The following is a 21990-nucleotide window of genomic DNA, read 5'->3' as shown; positions in this document are numbered from 1 at the left end:
ATTTATTCTTTCAGATAATAGAAAGACTAGGGGGCAATCCATGAAGTTAGCATATGGCACATTTAAAACTAATCGGAGAAAGTTCTTTTTCACTCAACGCACAATTAAACTCTGGAATAAGAACATGCCATACTGGGACAGAACAAGGGTCCATCAAGCCCAGCATCCTGTTTCCAACAGTGGCCAATCCAGGCCATAAGAACCTGGCAAGTACCCAAAAACTAAGTCTATTCCATGTTACCATTGCTAATGTCAGTGGCTATTCTCTAACAGCTCGATACTGTAAGGCCGCGGTAGAAACAGTGTGGCAGTGTCAGGCGCACCCTTCCTCCCCGCACGCACAGTTCTCTTGACCTAGCGCCTGATACTCTCTTCTAATTGCATGCAAATGCATGCCGCGGCTGTGAAGCGTTAGGGAAGGGTTATGCCCGCGCAACCCATTTTACTGTATAGGCGCTTAATACAGCGCCTATACAGTAACCTGGGTGCGCTGGTACCTGTCATTTCAAATGTCATTTCAAATGACAGGCACCAGGAAGTGTAAAAAACAAAATTTTTAAATACCTGTCGGAGGGCCGCGTGGGGCCAGGCAGCCGGCGGGCGGCGGGATCCGGGGGGCGGGTGGTCGCGTGTTAAATCTAGGCTGCGGGCGGGTGGGCGCCTGTTCCAGGCGGCGGCGGGGGCAGGGGGACGCGCGTTAGTTTCAGACGGCCGGCGGCGGGAGCCGGGGGGCGGGTGGTCGCGTGTTAAATCTAGGCCGGGTCGCACAGACCTAGACGCGCATTCATCACCGCCGGCTCCTCCGCCTGGATGAATGAATTCATTCACTGCCGGTGAAGGCTGCCGCCGGCATTCACTCACTGCCGGTGGGGGCTGCCTCTGGCAGCCCCCACCGGCAGTGAATGAATGCGCGCCTGTGCGACCCCTGCGATTCGGTGCTCAAGGCAGTCACATGCCATGACGTCGGGCGTCGTGACGTCACGCCTTGAGCGCCGAATCGCAGGGGGTCGCATAGGCGCGCATTCATTCATCCAGGCGGAGGAGCCGGCTGCTTTCGCCACCGGCTCCTCCGCCTGGATGAATACGTGTCTGTGCGACCCGGCCTAGATTTAACACGCGTCCACCCGCCCCTGCCGCCGCCTGGAACAGGCGCCCACCCGCCAGCGGCCTAGATTTAACACGCGACCACCCGCCCCCCGCCGCCGGCCGCCTGCCGCCTGGACCCACGCGGCCCTCCGACAGGTATTTAAAAATTTTTATTTTTTTTTCTGACAGGTTTTGTGTGTCCCACAGCATTACATTTTCTCGATCATCTCTGTATCGCTTTTTTTTAATTGTGTTTTATTGTTTTTGAGTATCTTAAGCGGTGTCGATGGATTTGTTACTAGACTCACAGTCCTAACACCTACTAGGGGGAGGCGGTAAACTAACACGTTAAGGCCGCGGCAAAACAGCGGGTTACTAAGGAGATAATATCAGCGCCCGTTACAGTATCGGAGGGGAATAGCTAATTCCTTCATTATACAGCTAATTCGTTCATTTACACATCATATACATGCTGCGTGCGGAAAGGGTTATGTGTCTATTTTACGAAGCGCTAAGGACGCGTGAAACTGGAGACTGTATCGCTGGATCGCCTTACTCGTCTGTATTGTGCGCTCCCAGCACGTTACAGACGGGGAATCTTTAACCGCACGTTACTGTATCGACCTGTAAGTGAACTTAATAGCAGGTAATGGACTTCTCCTCCAAGAACTTATCCAATCCTTTTTTAAACACAGCTATACTAACTGCACTGACCACATCCTCTGGTAACAAATTCCAGAGTTTAATTGTGCGTTGAGTAAAAAAAGAACTTTCTCCGATTAGTTTTAAATGTGCCCCATGCTAACTTCATGGAGTGCCCCCTAGTCTTTCTACTGTCCGAAAGAGTAAATAACCGATTCACATCTACCCATTCTAGACCTCTCATGATTTTAAACATCTCTATCATATCCCCCCTCAGTCGTCTCTTCTCCAAGCTGAAAAGTCCTAACCTCTTTAGTCTTTCCTCGTAGGGAAGTTGTTCCATTCCCCTTATCATTTTGGTAGCCCTTCTCTATACCTTCTCCATCGCAATTATATCTTTTTTGAAATGCGGCAACCAGAATTGTACACAGTATTCAAGGTGCGGTCTCACCATGGAGCGATACAGAGGCATTATGACATTTTCCATTTTATTCACCATTCCCTTTCTAATAATTCCCAACATTCTGTTTGCTTTTTTGACTGCCGCAGCACACTGAACCAACGATTTCAATGTGTTATCCACTATGAAGCCTAAATCTCTTTCTTGGGTTGTAGCACCTAATATGGAACCCAACATTGTGTAATTATAGCATGGGTTATTTTTCCCTATTTTGCACTTATCCACATTAAATTTCATCTGCCATTTGGATGCCCAATTTTCCAGTCTCACAAGGTCTTCCTGCAATTTATCACAATCTGCTTGTGATTTAACTACTCTGAACAATTTTGTGTCATCTGCAAATTTGATTATCTCACTCGTCGTATTTCTTTCCAGATCATTTATAAATATATTGAAAAGTAAGGGTCCTAATACAGATCCCTGAGGCACTCCACTGCCCACCTCCCTTCCACTGAGAAAATTGTCCATTTAATCCTATTCTCTGTTTTCCTGTCTTTTAGCCAGTTTGCAATCCATGAAAGGACATTGCCACCTATCCCATGACTTTTTACTTTCCTAGAAGCCTCTCATGAGGAACTTGTCAAATGCCTTCTGAAAATCCAAGTATACTATATCTTAAAACCCCACCGGTTCAACCTTTATCCACATGTTTATTAACTCCTTCAAAAAAGTGAGCAGATTTGTGACGCAAGACTTGCCCTGGGTAAAGCCCATGCTGACTTTGTTCCATTACAACCATGTCTTTCTATATGTTCTGTGATTTTGATGTTTAGAACACTTTCTACTATTTTTCCTGGCAACTGAAGTCAGGCTAACCGGTCTGTAGTTTCCCGGATCACCCCTGGAGCCCTTCTTAAATATTGGGGTTACATTTGCTATCCTCCAGTCTTCAGGTACAATGGATGATTTTAATGATGTTACAAAATTTTACTAATAGGTCTGAAATTCATTTTTTAGTTCTTCAGAACTCTGGGGTGTATACCATCCCGGTCCGGGTGATTTACTACTCTTCAGTTTGTCAATCAGGGCCTACCACGTCTTCTAGGTTCACCGTGATTTGAGTAGAAACATAGAAACATAGAAATGACGGCAGAAGACGACCAAACGGCCCATCCAGTCTGCCAGCAAGCTTCACCACATTTTTTCTCTCATACTTATCTGTTTCTCTTAGCTCTTGGTTCTATTTACCTTCCACCCCCACCATTGAAATATCTAGCTTGATTAGTTAGGGGTAGTAGGGGTAGTAACCGCCACAATAAGCAAGCTACACCCATGCTTATTTGTTTTACCCAGACTATGTTATACAGTCCTTATTGGTTGTTTTTCTTCTCTCCTGCTGTTGAAGCAGGGAGCTATGCTGGAAATGCGTGATGTATCAGTCTTCTCTCCATGCCCGTTGAAGCAGAGAGCCATGCTGGATATGCATCGAAAGTGAAGTATCAGACACATTTGGTTTGGGGTAGTAACCGCCGTCCATCTGAATCATTACCCATGAAAACATTCTCCACTACGGGTACCTCCCCAACATCCTCTTCAGTAAACACCGAAGCAAAGAAATCATTTAATCTTTCCGCGATGGCCTTATCTTCTCTAAGTGCCCCTTTAACCCCCTCGATCATCTAACTGTCCAACTGACTCCCTCACAGGCTTTCTGCTTCGGATATATTTAAAAACGTTTTTACTGTGAGTTTTTGCCTCTACAGCCAACTTCTTTTCAAATTCTCTCTTAGCCTGTCTTATCAATGTTTTACATTTAACTTGCCAATGTTTATGCTTTATCCTATTTTCTTCTGTTGGATCCTTCTTCCAATTTTTGAATGAAGATCTTTTGGCTAAAATAGCTTCTTTCACCTCCCCTTTTAACCATGCCGGTAATCGTTTTGCCTTCTTTCCACCTTTCTTAATGTATGGAATACATCTGGACTGTGCTTCTAGAATGGTATTTTTTAACAATGACCACACCTCTTGGACATTTTTTACTTTTGTAGCTGCTCCTTTCAGTTTTTTCTAACAATTTTTCTCATTTTATCAAAGTTTCCCTTTTGAAAGTTTAGCACGAGACCTGTGGATTTGCACACTGTTCCTCTTCCAGTCATTAAATCAAATTTGATCATATTATGATCACTATTGCCAAGCGGCCCCACCAGTTACCTCTCTCACCAAGTCCTGTGCTCCACTGAGAATTAGATCTAAAATTGCTCCCTCTCTCGTCGGTTCCTGAACCAATTGCTCCATAAAGCTATCATTTATTCCATCCAGGAACGTTATCTCTCTAGCGTGACCCGATGATACATTTACCCAGTCAATATTGGGGTAATTGAAGTCTCCCATTATTACCACACTACCAATTTGGTTAGCTTCCCTAATTTCTCTGTCTGGAGAAATTAGGGAATTTGTTGCCAGAGGATATGGTTAGTGCAGTTAGTATAGCTATGTTTAAAAAAAAGGATTGGATAAGTTCTTGGAGAAGTCCATTACCTGCTATTAAGTTGACTTAGAAAATAGCCACTGCTATTACTAGCATCAGTAGCATGGGATAGACTTAGTTTTTGGGTACTTGCCAGGTTCTTATGGCCTGGATTGGCCACTGTTGGAAACAGGATGCTGGGCTTGATGGACCCTTGGTCTGACCCAGTATGGCATGTTCTTATGTGTTTACTAATGAGGATGTTGGAAGATATACCAGTTCCAGAGATGGTTTTCAAGGGTGATGATTCAGATGAAATGAATGAAATAAATCAAATCACTGTGAACCTGGAAGATGTAGTAGGCCAGACTGGGAAACTAAAGAGTAGCAAATCACCTGGTGTGGATGATATGCACCCCAGGGTTCTGAAGGAACTCAAAAATGAAATTTCAGATCTAGTAGTTAAATTTATAACCTATCATTAAAATCAACCATTGTTCCTGAATACTGGAGCCAATGTAACCCCAAAAAAGGGCTCCAGGGGCTATCTGGGAAACTTCAGTGCTGGGAACAATAGTGGAAACGATTCTAAAGATGAAAAAAAAATCACAAAGCATACAGAAAGATATGGCTTAAAAGAACAGTCAGCATGGATTTACCCAAGGGAAGTCTTGCCTCACAAATCTGCTTCATTTTTTTGAAGGGGGTTAATAAATAGGTAGATAAAGGTGAATTGGTAGATGTAGTGTATTTGGATTTTAAGAAGGCATTTGACAAAGTCCCTCATGAGAGGCTTCTAAGAAAACTAAAAAATCATGGGATGGGAGGAAATGTCCTTTCGTGGATTACAAACTGGTTAAAAGACAGGAATCAGAGAATAGGATTAAATGGTTAATTTTCTCAGTGGAAAAGGGTAAACAGTGGAGTGCCTCAAGGATTGGAACTTTGACCGGTGGTTTTCAATATATTTATAAATGATCTGGAAAGGAAATCGATGAGTGAGGTAATCAAATTTGCAGATGATTCAAAATTATTCAGAGTAGTTAAATCACCAGCGGATTGTTATAAAATTGCAGGAGGTCCTTGCGAGATTGGAAGATTGGGCATCCAAATGGCAGATGAAATTTAATTGGACAAACGCAAGGTGTTGCATATAGGGAAAAATAATCCATGCTGTAGTTACACGATGCTAGGTTCCATATTAGGAGCTACCACCCAGGGAAAAGATCTAGGCGACATAGTAGTTTATACATTAAAATTGTCAGTTCAGTGTGCTGCAGCAGTCAAATAAGCAATCAGAATGTTCGGAATTATTAGGAAGGGAATGGTGAATAAAAAGGAAAATTTCATAATGCTTCTATATCGCTCCATGATGAGACTGCACTTTGAGTACTGTGTACAATTCTGATTGCCGCATCTCCAAAAAGAAGTAGTTGCACTGGAGAAGGTACAGAGAAGGGCAACCAAAATGATAAAGGGGATGGAACAGCTCCCCTATGAGGAAAGGCTAATGAGGTTAGGGCTGTTCAGCTTGGAGAAAGCAGAGTTGCTTACCTGTAACAGGTGTTCTCCTAGGAGAGCAGAATCTTAGTCCTCACATATGGCTGGCGACATCCGATGGAGCCTGGCACAGAAAACTTTAGTCAAAGTTCCTAGAAACTTTGCCTGGCACAGTGAGCATGCCCAGCATGCTACCATCCACATGGGATCCCTCTTCAGTCTTATAACATAGAATTTATGAAAAAAATAAAACACAAAAGAAACTAACTCCGCAGGGTGGCGGATGGGTTTTGTGAGGACTACCATCCTGCTGTCCTAGGAGACCACCACCTATTACCGGTAAGCAAATCTGCTTTCTCCTAGGACAAGCAGGATGGTAGTCCTCACACATGGGTGAATACATAGCTACAGGCTGCTCCTCAACAACAAACAAGACCGACAGGCACCCAACCAGATGCCAACGGGCACAATAACCCCGGTGCTTTCAGCAACAGAGGGATGCGGCCTGAACCTGAAAATAGGGCCTAAGGTAGGAAAATTTGGTTTTCACAGCTGAAAAAGATTACGGAGGGCCGACTTGACCGAAACTGCTGTCACATTGACGATCTTTGTCCAGACATTAATGAGAGGCAAAGGTGTAGAGGAAACTCCAAGTTGCCACCCTGAAGATCTCATCCTGGGGTATTGTATACAAGTGAGCCACCAAAGTCCATACGGCTCATACAGAATGAGCTTTGACGTGGCCCTCAAGCTGCAGTCCTGCCTGCACGTAACAGAACAAAATACAATCTTCCAGCCAGTTCGATATGGTTTGTTTGGACACTGCAACTCCCAATCTGTTCTTATCAAAGGAGACAGAGTTGCATGGACTGCCTATGGGCCACTGTCCAGTTCAGGCAAAAGGCTAGGGTTCTCTTACAATCTAGGGTGTGCAGGACCAGTTCACCCTGGTGAGAATGCGGTCATGGAAAGAAGGTGGGCAGGACAATAGACTGAATGAGATGGAATTCAGTCACCACTTTCAGCAGGAACTTGGGATGCGGGCGCAAAACCACCTTATGAAAAAATTTTGTATAAGGAGGTTATGACACGAAAGCCTGAAGCACACTGACCCTGCGTGCTGAGGTGACCACAACTAGGAAGATGACCTTCCAGGATAGGTACTTCAGGACATAAGATCTCAGGGGCCCAAACGGGGCCTTCTTGAGATGGGCCAAGACCACGTTGAGGTCTCAGGATAATGCTGGGGGGGTCAGATTGGAGGCTTGAGCTGAAGCAAGCCCCTCATGAAACACCCCACGAGAGGTTGGGTTCAGATGGACAAGCCATCTACCCCCTAGTGATATGCTCCAATGGCACGGAGGTGAATTCTCACAGAGGTGGTCTTCAAGCCATCCTTGGACAGGTGCAACAGGTAGTCCAGAAGTCTCAGGGTGGAGCAGAACAGATCCAAACCGTGTCCCTCGCACCAGGCTGAGAACCTCTTCCACTTGAGATTGTAAGACATCCTAGTCGAAGGCTTCCTGGACTCCAGCAAGACCAGTTACACGCTGTCCGAGAGGCCCAGGGGTCTGCAGGGTCACCGGTCAACATCCACGCCGTGAGGGACAAGACCTGGATGTGTGATCAAGTCTGGAGCGGTCCCCAGATGGATCGGTGCGCGTGAGGATATATACTGCAGAAGCGGGGACCAGATCTGTCATGGTCAATAAGGCGCAATCAGAATCACGGTCCCTCTTTCCTGTTGAAGCTTCAGGAGAGTCCTCGACACTAGTGGAAGTGAAGGGTATGCATATAGAAGGCCGTGCCCCAATGATGAGCAAAGGCATCCGGAACAGGTTGGCCATCCGCCCTGACTAGGCACCAGAACCGATCCACTTTCCTGTTGCACGGGGAGGCAAACAGATCTCTATCTGAGGTCCCCCAAAGGCGGAAGATCCGATCCACAACCTCTTGTTTCAGGGACCATTCATGTGGGCAGAAGGCCTGTCTCAAATCGTACGCTGTCATGTTTTCGGTCCCTGGCAGGTACATGGCTCGAAGGAGGATGGCGTGCGAGAGGGCCCAGGACCAGATCTGTACCGCCTCTTGGCAGAGGAGGAATGATCTCGTTGCCCCCTACTTATTCATGTACCACATTGCCACTTAGCTGTCGGTTTGCACCAGAACTACCTTGTTGGCTAAGTGATCCCAAAATGCCCGGAGCTCCAGAAAGTTGATCTGAAGGTGCTGCTCCTGTGAGGACCATTGATCTGGGTGCTGAGGCCCGCAACATGGGCCCCCCAAGCTATGTGGGATGCATCTGTAGTGAGAATAACTTGAGGCAGAGAAACCTGGAAAGGCATTCCAACCTCTAGGTTGAACAGGGTCTCCCACAAGAGGGACTGCTGGAGTGATGTGGTGACTACGATACAAGCCCAAGGCCCTGGGTGGCCTGACACCACTGAGAGAGCAATGTTCACTGTGCTCTGCGCATGTGCTGTCAGACAAAAGGCATGGCATGAACCGTCGCCATCTGCCCAAGAGACGCAGGATTGGCCAACTTATCATGTACATCTACAAAGAGCCCTAAGGCTCTGAGCCAAGCCATCCTATGCAATCCCATGTTAAAGCTGAATCCCCGGTCAGCCACTTCAAAGCAGATTACATTTAAGTACTGTAGGTATTTCCTCACTGAGGGCATACAATCTAACAGGGTCATTTACTAAGCCACGATATTTTGTGGCAGGAGGGGGCAAAATATCTTGGGTGCGTGCCCCCGTGATATTGTGTCCCATCTCAACAGAATACTGCAGCGATATCATGGCATGATTTTCATCATGGGAGAAACCCGCAATAAAATCGTGCCACAAAATGGGGCAATTCGGCCAGGACCACCACCAATTTATTTATTTAATATTTTTCTATACCGATCTTCATGAAAAGGATACATATCAAACCGGTTTACATGGAACTAGGGGTCTAAGTAAGTAATAAATAAGCGAATAATAATTATATAATTAGGTAATCAAATAACAAGTAGGTCAACGCAAGCAAAGTTACATATAACAAGGAGATTTATTTATTTATTTATTTTGAATTTTTATATACCGATGTTCCTATAAAGAATATAGATCACACCGGTTTACAATGGAACAAAAACTTTCGCTAGGAGGCGATACATTGAACAATGAACATTAACAATTGAACATTTGAAACAATTGGAATCAAGGAACAAAAGAAAACCGAGAGCGAAAATAAAATAAAATTGTGTTTTATTTTATTTTCGCTCTCGGTTTTCTTTTGTTCCTTGATTCCAATTGTTTCAAATGTTCAATTGTTAATGTTCATTGTTCAACATCGGTATATAAAAATTCAAAATAAATAAATAAATAAATAAATCTCCTTGTTATATGTAACTTTGCTTGCGTTGACCTACTTGTTATTTGATTACCTAATTATATAATTATTATTCGCTTATTTATTACTTACTTAGACCCCTAGTTCCATGTAAACCGGTTTGATATGTATCCTTTTCATGAAGATCGGTATAGAAAAATATTAAATAAATAAATTGATGGTGGTCCTGGCCGAATTGCCCCATTTTGTGGCACGATTTTATTGCGGGTTTCTCCCATGATGAAAATCATGCCATGATATCGCTGCAGTATTCTGTTGAGATGGGACACAATATCACGGGGGCACGCACCCAAGATATTTTGCCCAAGGTGCGCACCCACCCAAGATTTAAATTGTGTTTAAATAATAAAATAAAATAAAATGAATAAAGGGACAATATATATAGTACATTATCTAAAACTAGAGAATGTCCTAAGGGGCTGTGAAGAGAGAGTTCAGAAGTCCACTAAAAGATGAGATAGAACTTGGGGGGCTAGGGTAGCCAGGAAGTAGAAAGACAGTGGAAAAAAAACTATAAATTAAATACATATGAAGCATACTGGGCCTGGTGAGAGCATCTCTTTTCAGTTGGGCTGAGTCCGGATTGACCTTGTAGATTTTAGGGGAAGGCTTGTAGGAATAGCCAGGTCTTAAGTTTTCTTCGTAAGGTAAGAAGGCAGGGTTCCAGTCTAAGGTCTATCGGCAGATTTTTCCAAATGACGGGGCCTGCGGTGGAGAATGCACGTTCTTTGGTTGAAGTTAGGCGGGTGGATTTAGTTGGTGGGACTTGTAGGGTACCTTTATATGCTTCTCTGATGGGTCTTGCGGATGAGTAGAGCTTGAGAGGGATATGAAGGTCTAGTGGGAGTTGATTGTGGATGGTTTTGTGGATTATGGTGATTGCTTTGTGCAGGATTCTGTATTTTATTGGCAGCCAGTGAAGGTTTCGGAGTATGGGGGTGATATGTGTACGTCGGTTGGTGTTGGTTAAAATTCTGGCTGCTGCGTTCTGGAGCATCTGTAGGGGTTTGGTGGCGGAGATGGGGAGCCCCAGGAGTAAGGTGTTACAGTAGTCAGTTTTAGAGAAAAGCGTCGACTGGAGGACCGTTCTGAAGTCCTGGAAGTGGAGCAAGGGTTTGAGTCTTTTCAGAACTTGAAGCTTATAGAAACAGTCCTTAGTGATATTGCTGATTGATTTCTTTAAATTCAGATGATTATCTATGATTATTCCTAAGTCCCTTGCTTGAGTGATCTGGGTGTTGGGGAGTGGTTGATTAGCACTGATCATCAGTAGGATTTCTGTTTTGGCTGCATTAAGAACCAGGTTCAGGCTAGTGAGGAGGCTGATAATAAACTTAAGGCAGTTTTCCCAGTAGGTAAGCGTTTTTGGGAGGGATTCTTTTATGGGGATCAATATCTGAACATCATCTGCATAAAGGTAGTGTATTAAGTTAAGGTTAGTGAGCAGCTGACAAAGGGGCAGTAAGTAGATATTGAAGAGGGTAGGAGATAGTGAGGAGCCTTGTGGGACGCCTAGCGTTGATTTGAAATTTGGGGATTCTTTATTATTGATTCTAACCTTGAAACTTCTGTTGTTGAGGAAGGAGTTGAACCATCTGACTGCAAGTCCAGTTATTCCAATGTCTGAGAGGCGGTTTAGAAGGATGGCGTGGTTCACGGTGTCGAAAGCCGCAGAGATGTCTAGGAGGATAAGTAGGTAAGAAAGCCCTTTGTCTAGGCCCATAAGGATGTGGTCTGATAGGGAGATGAGGAGGGTTTCTGTACTGGATGATTTACGGAAGCCGTACTGGGAAGGGTATAGGATTTTATGTTCCTCCAGGAAGTCTGAGAGTTGTGTGTTCACTACTTTCTCTGTAAGTTTCACTAGGAAAGGGAGGTTGGATATAGGTCTGAAACTGGAGAGTTCTTTTGTGTCCAGGTTGGGTTTCTTCAAGAGCTGTTTGAGGGACGCCAATTTTAGCTCATCCGGGTAGATTCCTTGAGTTAGGGAGCAGGTTATGATGTTATTCAGAGCTCTGGAGATAGTGCCTGGGATGAAGAGCAGCAGTTTAGTCGGAATGTGATCCGTGGGGTGGCTGGATGGATTCAGTTTCTTGAGGATGGATTCAATCTCCAGAGGGGTAGTGGGCTCAAAGGAGTCGAGTTTGGCTCCAGTGTGAGGTGTAGTGTTGTAGTTTAGGGCAGGGGGTATTGAGTTGGTGGGGAGAAGTGCAAGAGTGTTTGTAATTTTATCCTGAAAGAAGAGTGCTAGCTCATTCGCTTTGGATTGAGCCTGTTCATCTGAGATGGTAGGGGCAGAGGGTTTAGTAAATTGAGATACATAGGAGAACAGGGCCCTGGCATCATAAAAAGGGCCAAGTGGTCCAAATTCCCCCCTCCAAAAAAAAAAAAAAAAAAAACACATTTTTTAAATATTCTCCGGGGTCTTGTCAGATCTCCCCACCCATCCCAGAGCCATCTATCAAAACGTGGCCCTCACAACCAAAATAAAAAAATACTGTAAAAAAAAAAGTGTGGCAACAACTCCTCCTCTAACCCCTCCTCTTTTTCTTGAAATATCCCCCTGCCCTCAAAGAACCCCTCCCACCCAGGTGGCTCAATCCCCTTTCCCTTCTCCAAAATAAAAACCCTGGTGGTTTAGGTTAGGTCCCCATCCCATAAAATAAATATCTGGTGATCCAGGGCCCCCACCCCTAATATATCAGAAGTCACATTGATGGGCTAATAGGGGGTCAGGAGCACCCCTAGCTCTGGGCCCAGTCAATGCCAGTTTTCAAAATGGTGCTGACAGGCCTTTGCCAACTGGCACTATGTGTTAGGGGCAAAGGCCAGTTGGCGCTGTTTCCAAAATGGGTGTATGGGGGTGGGGGGCCACTAAATCAGACCCTGGAGGGTTTTCCCCACAGTAGGCAAATGTAGTTTTTTTGGAAGCCTGTACCTTAGCAGGCCTCCTGGGAACATCAGAATGTACATTAGTTGTTTCCCAGGAAGATCAGGATACTAACTACACCTTCCTGAAACGCAAAACAACATGGCTGAATTTTTTCAAAAGATAACCATGTTTATTTATTACCACAAAATTGCCTATGCATTAGCTGCTTTGCATACATTTGGCAATTTTATGCATGCAAAGCAGCTAATTTCTATAGGGGGGGATGAAGTCTTCGGGCATATCACGCGATACTGCCGTGATATGAAGGTATTACATGATAAACAGCATTTGACATGCGTAAAATGCTATTTATCATGCAATATCGTGGCTTTGTAAATCTAGCTGTAAAGTTGTACCGCAGGTGATAGAGGTTGCGACTTACTTAAGGTCACAAGTAGCAGCAGCAGCAGATTTGAATCCTGGCCTCCATGGTATACAGCCTGCTGTTCTAATCACTAGGCTACTTCTCCACTCCAGAAAGCAGAAGACCCAAGACTTAAATGAAACCTAGATCACCCTGTTTTGCCATAGCGCCATTTGGTCAGCCCCAGGACCAGTGTTTTACTGGAAATTCATTGTGTGATAAGTGGAGCACAGTAAGAGAGGGAGCTATGCATTGAGGCCCTTCTCTAGATCAAAGCCTTTGTCTCACACAAACTTCTGAATTATTATATTTTATAGACGAATGGGATCTATGCAGACTATAGTGTGTCTTGGAACATGTGCTATGTTGGACCTGGCTAATTAAATGAGCTTGAATGACAGCTCCTACAATATTTACAAATTCCCACATACCTGGATGATGCTGGTTTTCCTCGATATACATATTTAACGAAATAGTCTTCGATTCCCACAAGCCAACAGACATTTATAGAAACTGATATTTTAGTGCAACACTAAAAGTTCAGATCTAAAACAAAAAGAAAACAGGAAAATAATGACTACTGAACAGTTACTGCATGCCATTTCTCAGCCAATTTCAATAAAGAGCTAACCATTCATGTTGTTATTTATTTCATGCAAAGAAATTGACTCAATCACAAGTTCCATCACATCATACTACCGTTTGTTTTGGTTTTGGTTTTTTTTAAACATTTATCAAATGCAATTGAAAATTGCAGGCAAAAGAAAAACGACTAGCCAAACAAAAAATGTCACTTCTGTTGCATCAATTTACACCCATGTGTGAGGACTGCCATCCTGCTTGTCCTTGGAGAAAGGCTGCCTAACAAAAAGCAACACACACAAAAGAGACAACAGCCCTTCACAAACTACACACAATCTTTCAACTAAGATTTATATAAAAAATACAAATCAAAATCTTCAAGAGGCTAAAAAAAAACAAAAAAAAAAAAAAAACAAGTACATCAAATCAGTTCAGCTTTATAAGAGAGGTGTTACCTCCTAAAAAGCATCCCAAGCCCTCAAGTAATCCTTATTCAAACAATGGGGCCGATGCAATAAATGAGCACGGAAAACGGGCGCTTACTGTTGAGCGCTCGCTTTCCTAATTCATGCCCAGGCAACTCTCCTGGGTGCGCAATTCAGTATTTAATTGAAGGGTTGAGCTGCCAAGGACAACTGTGTGCCCCTAGCACCTCCTTGGCAACGGGCGCCCAGGAGAGATCGACTGTCAGCAGGTTAGGAAAACGGACACTCAATTTTATGAGCATCCATTTCCCTAACCTGACCGCCGGCACTTTAATTTTCTTTTTTAAGCCTTTAAAACCTTTTGGGTCCTCTGGCTTAATATCACCACTATATTAAGTACAACTTTTTGGGCTGCTCAGAAAGTAACACCTGCTCTGGGCGCTATTAGTTTCGCCAGGGGTTCGAAGCGCATTTTGGACATGCTAATCCCCTTATAGCATAAGGGGTTGTGGATTCGCGTCCAAATTGTGCGTCCAACCACAGGTTAAACAGTGCGCTCTTCTGAGCACACTGTTTTGCATCGGACCCATTGGTGTTGAATTTAGAATCAAGCTTCTCAATTACGTTCCAATTAGCATATGCAAATGCCACATTTTCAAAGTAGAAGCAGCTTTCTGAATCCATACTTGCAATATACAAAATTTGGCTAACAAAAGGGCCAGCTGAGCAAATTTAATATAATCCTTGGATAATTCAGATATCCAACTCATACAACCCAGTACAAAGATTTCTCCTACAGAGGATGTGGTTAGCGCAGTTGGTGTAGCTGGGTTAAAAAATGGTTTGGATAAGTTCTTGGAGGAGAAGTCCATTAACAGCTATTAATCAATTTTACTTAGGGAATAGCCACTGCTATTAATTGCATCAGTAGCATGGGATCTTCTTAGTGTTTGGGTAATTGCCAGGTTCTTGTGGCCTGGTTTGGCCTCTGTTGGAAACAGGATGCTGGGCTTGATGGACCCTTGGTCTGACCCAGCATGAAAATTTCTTATGTTCTTAAGGAGAATAATTTTTTCAAGGGCAGTCAAAACACCATCCCAAAAATCATATAACACTGAGCATAAAAGCATGGATTAAAGAACCCTCTACAATTTACATTTAACACATAAGGGAAATATTATTAATCCCATTTTAAATAAACATTCAGAAGAGTAATGGCATTTATGCAGTATCTTAAATTGCATTTCCTGTAATTTAGCATTAACTGTTGATGAGAATAATTTGTTAAAAAATATGATCATTGACTTTACATAGAGTAGTCCCCATTTCATGGTTCTGGGGTAATACCAACTTCAACAAGGTAACATCAATAAGCTTCTCCCCTCTAAGTCTGTACCAATGCAAGATTTTATTACTTTTAGTCCATTATTTCTAAAAGTTGAGTAAGGAAATTGGGAGAAAATAAATCCAGAGACTGTCTGAGTAAACCAAGGATGTAATACCTAACCTGAAGGTAAGCATAAAACTGATTAGAAGGAATCTTAAAGACCTCCTGTAATTCTTCAAAAGAATAGTTACCTGAGTACAACAAAACAAATTTGAAAAGTTTCTTACTCCTCTGTTAAACCACACTTGGAAGACCTTATTCTGAAGGCTTGGTATATACTCTTCATTCCCACCAAGGGAAGAAATGATGATATCATCTATGAATACCCCTCGAAAAAGATAAATATTGCCAAGCTTTTTTAACCATTTGCAGCAATGGGTATGTTCTACATGTAAGATCTGTGGGCTCTTGCTGCTGTGGTGAGATTAGCTCAGCCGTAGGCCCTCACGGACAGCTGGCGGAGTGACACAGGAGAGTGTGTTTAGGAGATTCACCTATACAAACCACTTTCCCCTTGGGTTCTGAGAGCTGGCATGTCTTAGGCAAGAGTCTCCATGGCAGTGACATAGATGTCATTCCAGGGTGAAGCTAGGGTCAGAGGCAGGCAACAAACGAAAATGGTCAGTGCTCAGACAAAGATCATATCCCAGAAGTCAGTCAGAGAGGAAACAAGGAGGCTGAGCTGGACTGAAGAAACGAGGCAAGGACCGGAAACACAGGAACAAAAGAAGCAGCAACACACAGCACAAGCTGTGCAAAATACCCACTGCTTCAGAGGAGCCCTTACAAAAGGCTCAAGGTAGTGAGTTTATGAAAGGGCACCACTGCCCATTCCCACTGCGGCCCCTTTAAAATTTGCTGCTGTCAGGTGCATGCCTACACATGCCCAAGAGTGAGCACTAGAGGTGGTGGCTGTGACGGAGGTCTGCAGCGCTCACTGCAGAAGAGAGAAGCCTATATGGCCAGCAGGGTTGGGTTGATTGAAGCAGCTTGCAGGAGTGTCCCACTAGCCACCAAATATAACACTACAAATAGAAGAACTTTAGATTTTTATAAATGCAAGGTACCACAGGGTGAAAAGAGATAGGTTACCGATTCCATCACCTTGAAGTAGAGAAACCATATTGTCCAGATAACTGCCCCGGGTTCGAAAGGACCCTGTGTGAGCATCCCATCCTTTGATGGAAGCTTCTATCGCCAGTGTTACTTGATGTGGAAGAGTGCGAACAGGAAGCTCCTACCCAGAGAACTTGGGGTTGTAACCAACACTGCAACTCTCGCTTCCTGTCTGCTATAATTCATACCATAGTCAACAGTGGATAAGTCATCTGACCCCACTGAGAATGTAGACCCCAATGAAGGTAACTGATATGAAAAGGGACTATGCAATAATTTCACAAAATGATTTTATTCACATAATATGGTGCATTATAACAGCATGAAAAAAATACTTTAATCACCGATGATTAAATATAGCGTGGTGAAAGCAACCAATATATGCTATCCCGCACACAATGGCCAATGACTGTGCAGAAATTGCACTATTAAGCCTGGTATGAAGTCATTAAAACAACAAAAATTTGTTTTTTGTTTTGGGTCAACATTATTGGTAAATAGAGGTACTTTAGTCTTTTACTTTCACCTATTGTTTTTCACGACAAATAGCTCACTTAGAATTTTGTGAGAAGAGCATTCATGAGTATGTATACACATATGCATACACACATTATATTTACACATATGCTCCCAAATATAACTCATAACAAGAACTAAAATACAATGGCATTCATCACAGCAAATCTAAATCATGATTTAAAACCTAAGGTTAAAAAAAAAAAAAAAGCAAGACTTCAATTTTCATTGGAAAAGCAGATAATCAGCTCCTAACACAAATTACATGGCATTTCACTCAATTTCAGAGCTAAGAAAAGGTTCTTAGGTGAAAAATCAGAAAAACTAGCCAACTGTAGTAGTGCTTTGTGCGCTGACCTTAACAAGTGCAAAAGTACATACCAATCAACCACTGCAACAAGTAACCTGGTCTACACTCTCTCACCAATGCAAAAAAAGTGCCAGCTAAATTTAGTTGGCAGCAGAGTTCTTTAAAATAATATACCTTCTCTTTATGCACATTACTAATCTAGCTGCACAATTCTATACTAACTGCAGCTTTTTGAGAAATTTATCTGACAGGCCCAAATACTGTAAGAGACTGTTACAATAATTTAAAAGTGAACCTAATTCTTGCAGAGTTTTACATCATCTGGTTTCAAAAAAGGACCCAAGTATTGAATTACAAATTATTTTTTTTAAAAAGCATTTGCCAAAGTTATGTGTTTCCAACATTAGAATCAACGATAACAATATGACTACATACTTGATCCTTCAAAGAAGGAAAGGAAGTCAAATCAAAAAGATGATAGAGATAGAGGCTTGCTTATCCATATCTCAGATTGTCCTATATTCATCTTTAATCTAATATTAATAAATTAATTAACAATTATTAATTAAACATTTTTATATACCGGGATTCATGTAAAAAATTACATATCTCGGTTTACATTAAAACGGAAAAAAAACAAGCATGTAAGAATGCGAATTACATTGAACAGGGCGTAGAACTTGGATCAGATAAAAGGGGGAATAATGAAAATGATTAACGAGAAGAATAAAACATGATTTGAGTCAAGTCTGGTCTGGCTGAAGATCTAGGTACAATAAGCAATCCGTTGCAGTTCCCCTCTGCCTTGCCTCCCCCTGCTGCTACCCTCTTTGATCTGATCCTCCTGCATTCTTTCTCCCTACCTAGCTTCCTCTACTGCCACCCATAATGACCTGATCCTGATCCAGTTGTTCGCAACTTAGATCTTTATATGTATACTTTTCTATGCAGTCATTTACCCAGCTTGCATTTACCCTGTATGTAATAACATTCTTAGTTTACTTAGTTCTCTTTTTATATAAAATTTCAGTTCTTCTCCATCACGGTGCCCTGTTAGCCCTAAATTTTCCACTTAATGTTCCCTGTTTTTATCACTTCAGTTCATCGTTTTATGTAAAGCATGTTTGTTGCATTCCGTTTTCAAGTAAACCGATGAGATGTTCCCAACGACCTTCGGTATATAAAATCTCTAAATAAATAAATAAATAAAATTATTCAAGTTCTCAAATTCTAAGACATTCCCCCTCCCCCAGTTGAGAACCACTGAAGCCATCCCACTATCTGTAATAACTGTCTCAAAAGGGCTAGACAGTTATTTAAAAAGATTGGTAAAAACCAAGTCCCTTGAGGGTCATGACAAACTTGAAGGCCAAGACTCTGAATTATTATTAACCACTAAAACTCTGAGAACGACTAAATAGAAGAGAACATAAGAACATAAGATATGCCATACTGGGACAGAACAATGGTCCATCAAGTCCAGCATCTTGTTTCCAACAATGGCCAAATCAAGTCAAAAGCACCTGGCATGTATCCAAATATTAAATAGATCTCAATCTACTATTCCTTACTGATTAATAGCAGTTTATTGATTTTTCCTCTATGAACTTATCCAAACCTTTTTTAAACCCAGTTGCACTAACTGCCGTAACCACATCCTCTGGCAATGAATTCCAGAGCTTAACTAAGTGCTGAATGAAAAATAATATTCTTCTATTTGTTTTAAATGAGCTACTTGCTCATTTAAAACAAATCCAAGAAAATTCTTTCACACTCAACCAATCCAACACTCTACCACGAAATCTGCGCTCTAGTAATGCCAGCAGCAAGATACCTAATGAAACTAGAACAGGTCCCTCTTTTCCTTGGCAGATAAAACCTACTGGAGATACTTAGAGGTAGATTTTAAAAGCCCTGCGCACATAAATCCTAGTGGATTTACGCGCACAGGGCACACACGCGCCGCGCGCCTATTTTGCATAGGCCGCCAGCGCGCACAAAGCCCCGGGACACGCATAAGTCCCGGGGCTTCGTAAAAGGGGCGAGAGGGTGGCGTGTCAGGGGGCGTGTTGGCAGGCCGGGGGCGCGGTCCTGAGTCCCCCCCCCCCGGCAACAAAGGTTGGGGGGGGATACAGAAGGAAAGTTCCCTCTGAGGCCACTCCGATTTCGGAGCGGCCTCGGAGGGAACGGAGGCAGGCTGCGTGGCTCGGCGCGTGCAGGCTGCCGATTTTGCACAGCCTTGCTCGCACTGACCCCGAATTTTTGTTTGCGCCGGTTGTGCGAACAAAAGTATGTGCGCATACTTTTTTAAGATCTACCTCTTAGCATCTTAGATTCTGTACAGCAAACATTTTTCTATAGCCCCAAAATAATCCCCTTTCTTTTTCCAAAGCATAAGGGCTGTCAATTCATTGTAACCTAGTTTATTCAAGGAGGAAAACAGATTGTAAACTCAGAATATATCAGAACTTTGCAAATAGCAGGGAATACAACGAAAGTCATATTTTCATGTCACACTAAAATAACCTAGAAAATAAAAATTATGAATAAATCAAAACAATAGGTTAATTATAGAAATATCACTTTAAATTAGAAAATATTTAAATACAGAAAATGAGACCCATGTTACTAAAAACAGAACATTCATAGTCTTAAGTTTGAATAATTAAAATGGGGCGATACGTTTGTATAGTTCAGTAGCGTTCAGCAGATTTATCATAACTGCTTCACCATCCCCTATTTATCCAGCGGGTGCAGCTATATGTTGTACAGAGAACTGATGACCGACTATTCTCGTCTCTATAAAAGCTTTCTCCGAGCTTCAGCCCCCTCTACCCCTAGGGAAACTTTCTCCCGGCTTCAACCAACAACGTCTCCCCAAAGAGACTCTTTATCTAGGCTTTTGCTTTCCTCAGTAGGAAGTGTTTCTCCTGGCTGCCCCCCTCTCCCTGCCATTTCATCTGTTCTCTGTCGCCATTTTTCCCCTCCGCTCGCAGACTGTGCCTAACCGAGGCTCCTGCGTTCCCCGTTACCGACCAAGGAAGCTGCAGAATGTACGGAGCCCGGGTGGGCCTGACAGGAAGATTACACCTCGAAAGCCCCAGCCGGCGGAAAACAAGGCGTGCCAGAAGGAGGCGCTGAGTACTCACCTGCGGCGGGGCCCGGCCCGGCCCTCTCCGTACCGACGACAACCGGTGAAGGGCGAGGGGCCCGACGCCCCAGGCCTGTGAGGGGAAAGGGAAGACAGTAGCTGCTGCTCGAGTGCGCGAGATCGGCTTACGTCGCAGTCTCTCACGCACAGGCTGCGCGGCTGAAGAAGACGGGCGCGCGGACACGCGACAAATTCAACAGTAATAACACTAATTCCAAAAAATAAACAAAATAAAAATATTTAAAAAAAAAAATCCACCTCACTAACAACTCACGGCGACACGTGACTCATGACATCATGCGAACCAAGCAGCGGAACTATATGGTAGAAGGCGGGGCGTCCCACGGCGCACGCTCAGCCTGCTCCGCAACGTTTCGAGCTACGTTACAGTTATACGCTGGGCGTTCTGGTGCTGAGTGTGTCTGTTGTGTCCTGGTCCGTGACCGATTTAAAAAAAAAATTATTTAGAAAGCGCAATTCAACGTAGACTAGTCATGCGTTCGAGGCCGCCAGATATTCGGTGGCGTCTTTCTGGAAAACAGCATAACCGTACCTTGGTGGCTTGCAAGAATGTGGAAAGCAAAATTGCTAGCTTGTAACAGGTGCTTTCCGCGGACAGCAGGATAGCCACACAATTAAGTGACGTTTTCTAATGGCGCTGAGTCTGCCGTTGGTCTCCAAGTCCAGGATTTTACCAGAGCTTTCCTGTGCCTTGAGGCCCCTTCCTGTGACAGTATTGTCACCAACGCTATGCCCAGGCACTGTGGCCTTTGGCTGAGTGAAAAACTGCCCTCACCCATTGCACAACATATGACAGCTGATGCAAGGGTATTAGGTGCCCTAGGAAAACCTTGCCCCCTCCCCCCCCCCCCCCAATTAAAAATTATGTATTTATAATAGTTTTTACATGAAAAGGGACAGTGAGCACAACCTTCTGAGGTAAAAATTGGCAACCAGAAAACCCTGCATAAAAAGCAAGAAACACTTTGAACCCATATGGTACTAGGCCTATTGTAATGCATCTTGGGCATGAGCGGCATGACCCTCTGAGAGCCACGAAAAAAACAGAATTACAATGGAGTAAAATTTCTATATCAAAAGAACACTAACTTCCAGCAATCAAACAGCAACAATTCTACTTTCGAAAGTTAACACTGCAAATATTACACCAGGCCTAAAACAGTAATACACCCCCTATTAGGAAAACAGAACAAGCCAAACTGCTATAGAATCCTACATAGAAAATACACACTATTGGAATACCTTACTTCAGTCACATATGCAAAACACAGATAGACCTCAAATACAAAATAAAGAGACCATGAACTATAAACAGAAATGCACAAACAAAAACAACTGGAAATTGCAATAAGCTAAATTCTGTATGCACTGCAACAATGGAAAACCAGAAGCATTACCATTCCTAAGAAAACAAAATTAGTAAAACCTTATTAATAAAAGGAATAAGTCAAAACTAATGAATAGAATAACATTCAATAATTAAAAACTCCTATAAAAATGTTTCCAAACACCAATACTATATTTCAAAACAGACACATTAAATAGCACCCAACAATTAAAACTAATAAGGATTTTAAACATTCCCTATTATCCATACATGAGAACTTTTGATTTCCAGATGTCCTGAAATTGTCATAAATTAGACAATAAGTGGGGTTGTTGTACACACAGATGCTCGCTCCCATACTCGCT

At 43.0% G+C, this 21990-nt stretch overlaps 1 protein-coding gene across 4 annotated transcripts in view; it reads right to left on the bottom strand.

Annotated features, from left to right (window-relative positions):
- Positions 1–20569, bottom strand: part of NCOA6 (nuclear receptor coactivator 6) — a 284262-nt gene extending 263693 nt beyond the window's left edge. The window contains exons 1-2 of one of the 4 annotated variants that reach the window (XM_029613390.1): positions 20276–20569; positions 13222–13336 (exon numbers count right to left, since the gene is read on the bottom strand). The gene's annotated coding sequence lies outside the window, so the exon portion shown is untranslated. Of the gene's footprint in view, positions 1–13221; positions 13337–20162; positions 20182–20275 lie in introns of those variants that run through there. The other 3 variants (XM_029613391.1, XM_029613388.1, XM_029613389.1) reach the window with 3 other exon arrangements.
- Positions 20570–21990: the final 1421 nt, after the last annotated feature.

Source organism: Rhinatrema bivittatum, chromosome 8, assembly GCF_901001135.1.
Source record: "Rhinatrema bivittatum chromosome 8, aRhiBiv1.1, whole genome shotgun sequence".
Taxonomy (NCBI): Eukaryota; Metazoa; Chordata; class Amphibia; order Gymnophiona; family Rhinatrematidae; genus Rhinatrema; species Rhinatrema bivittatum.
This window is presented reverse-complemented; position numbering and strand designations above follow the sequence as displayed.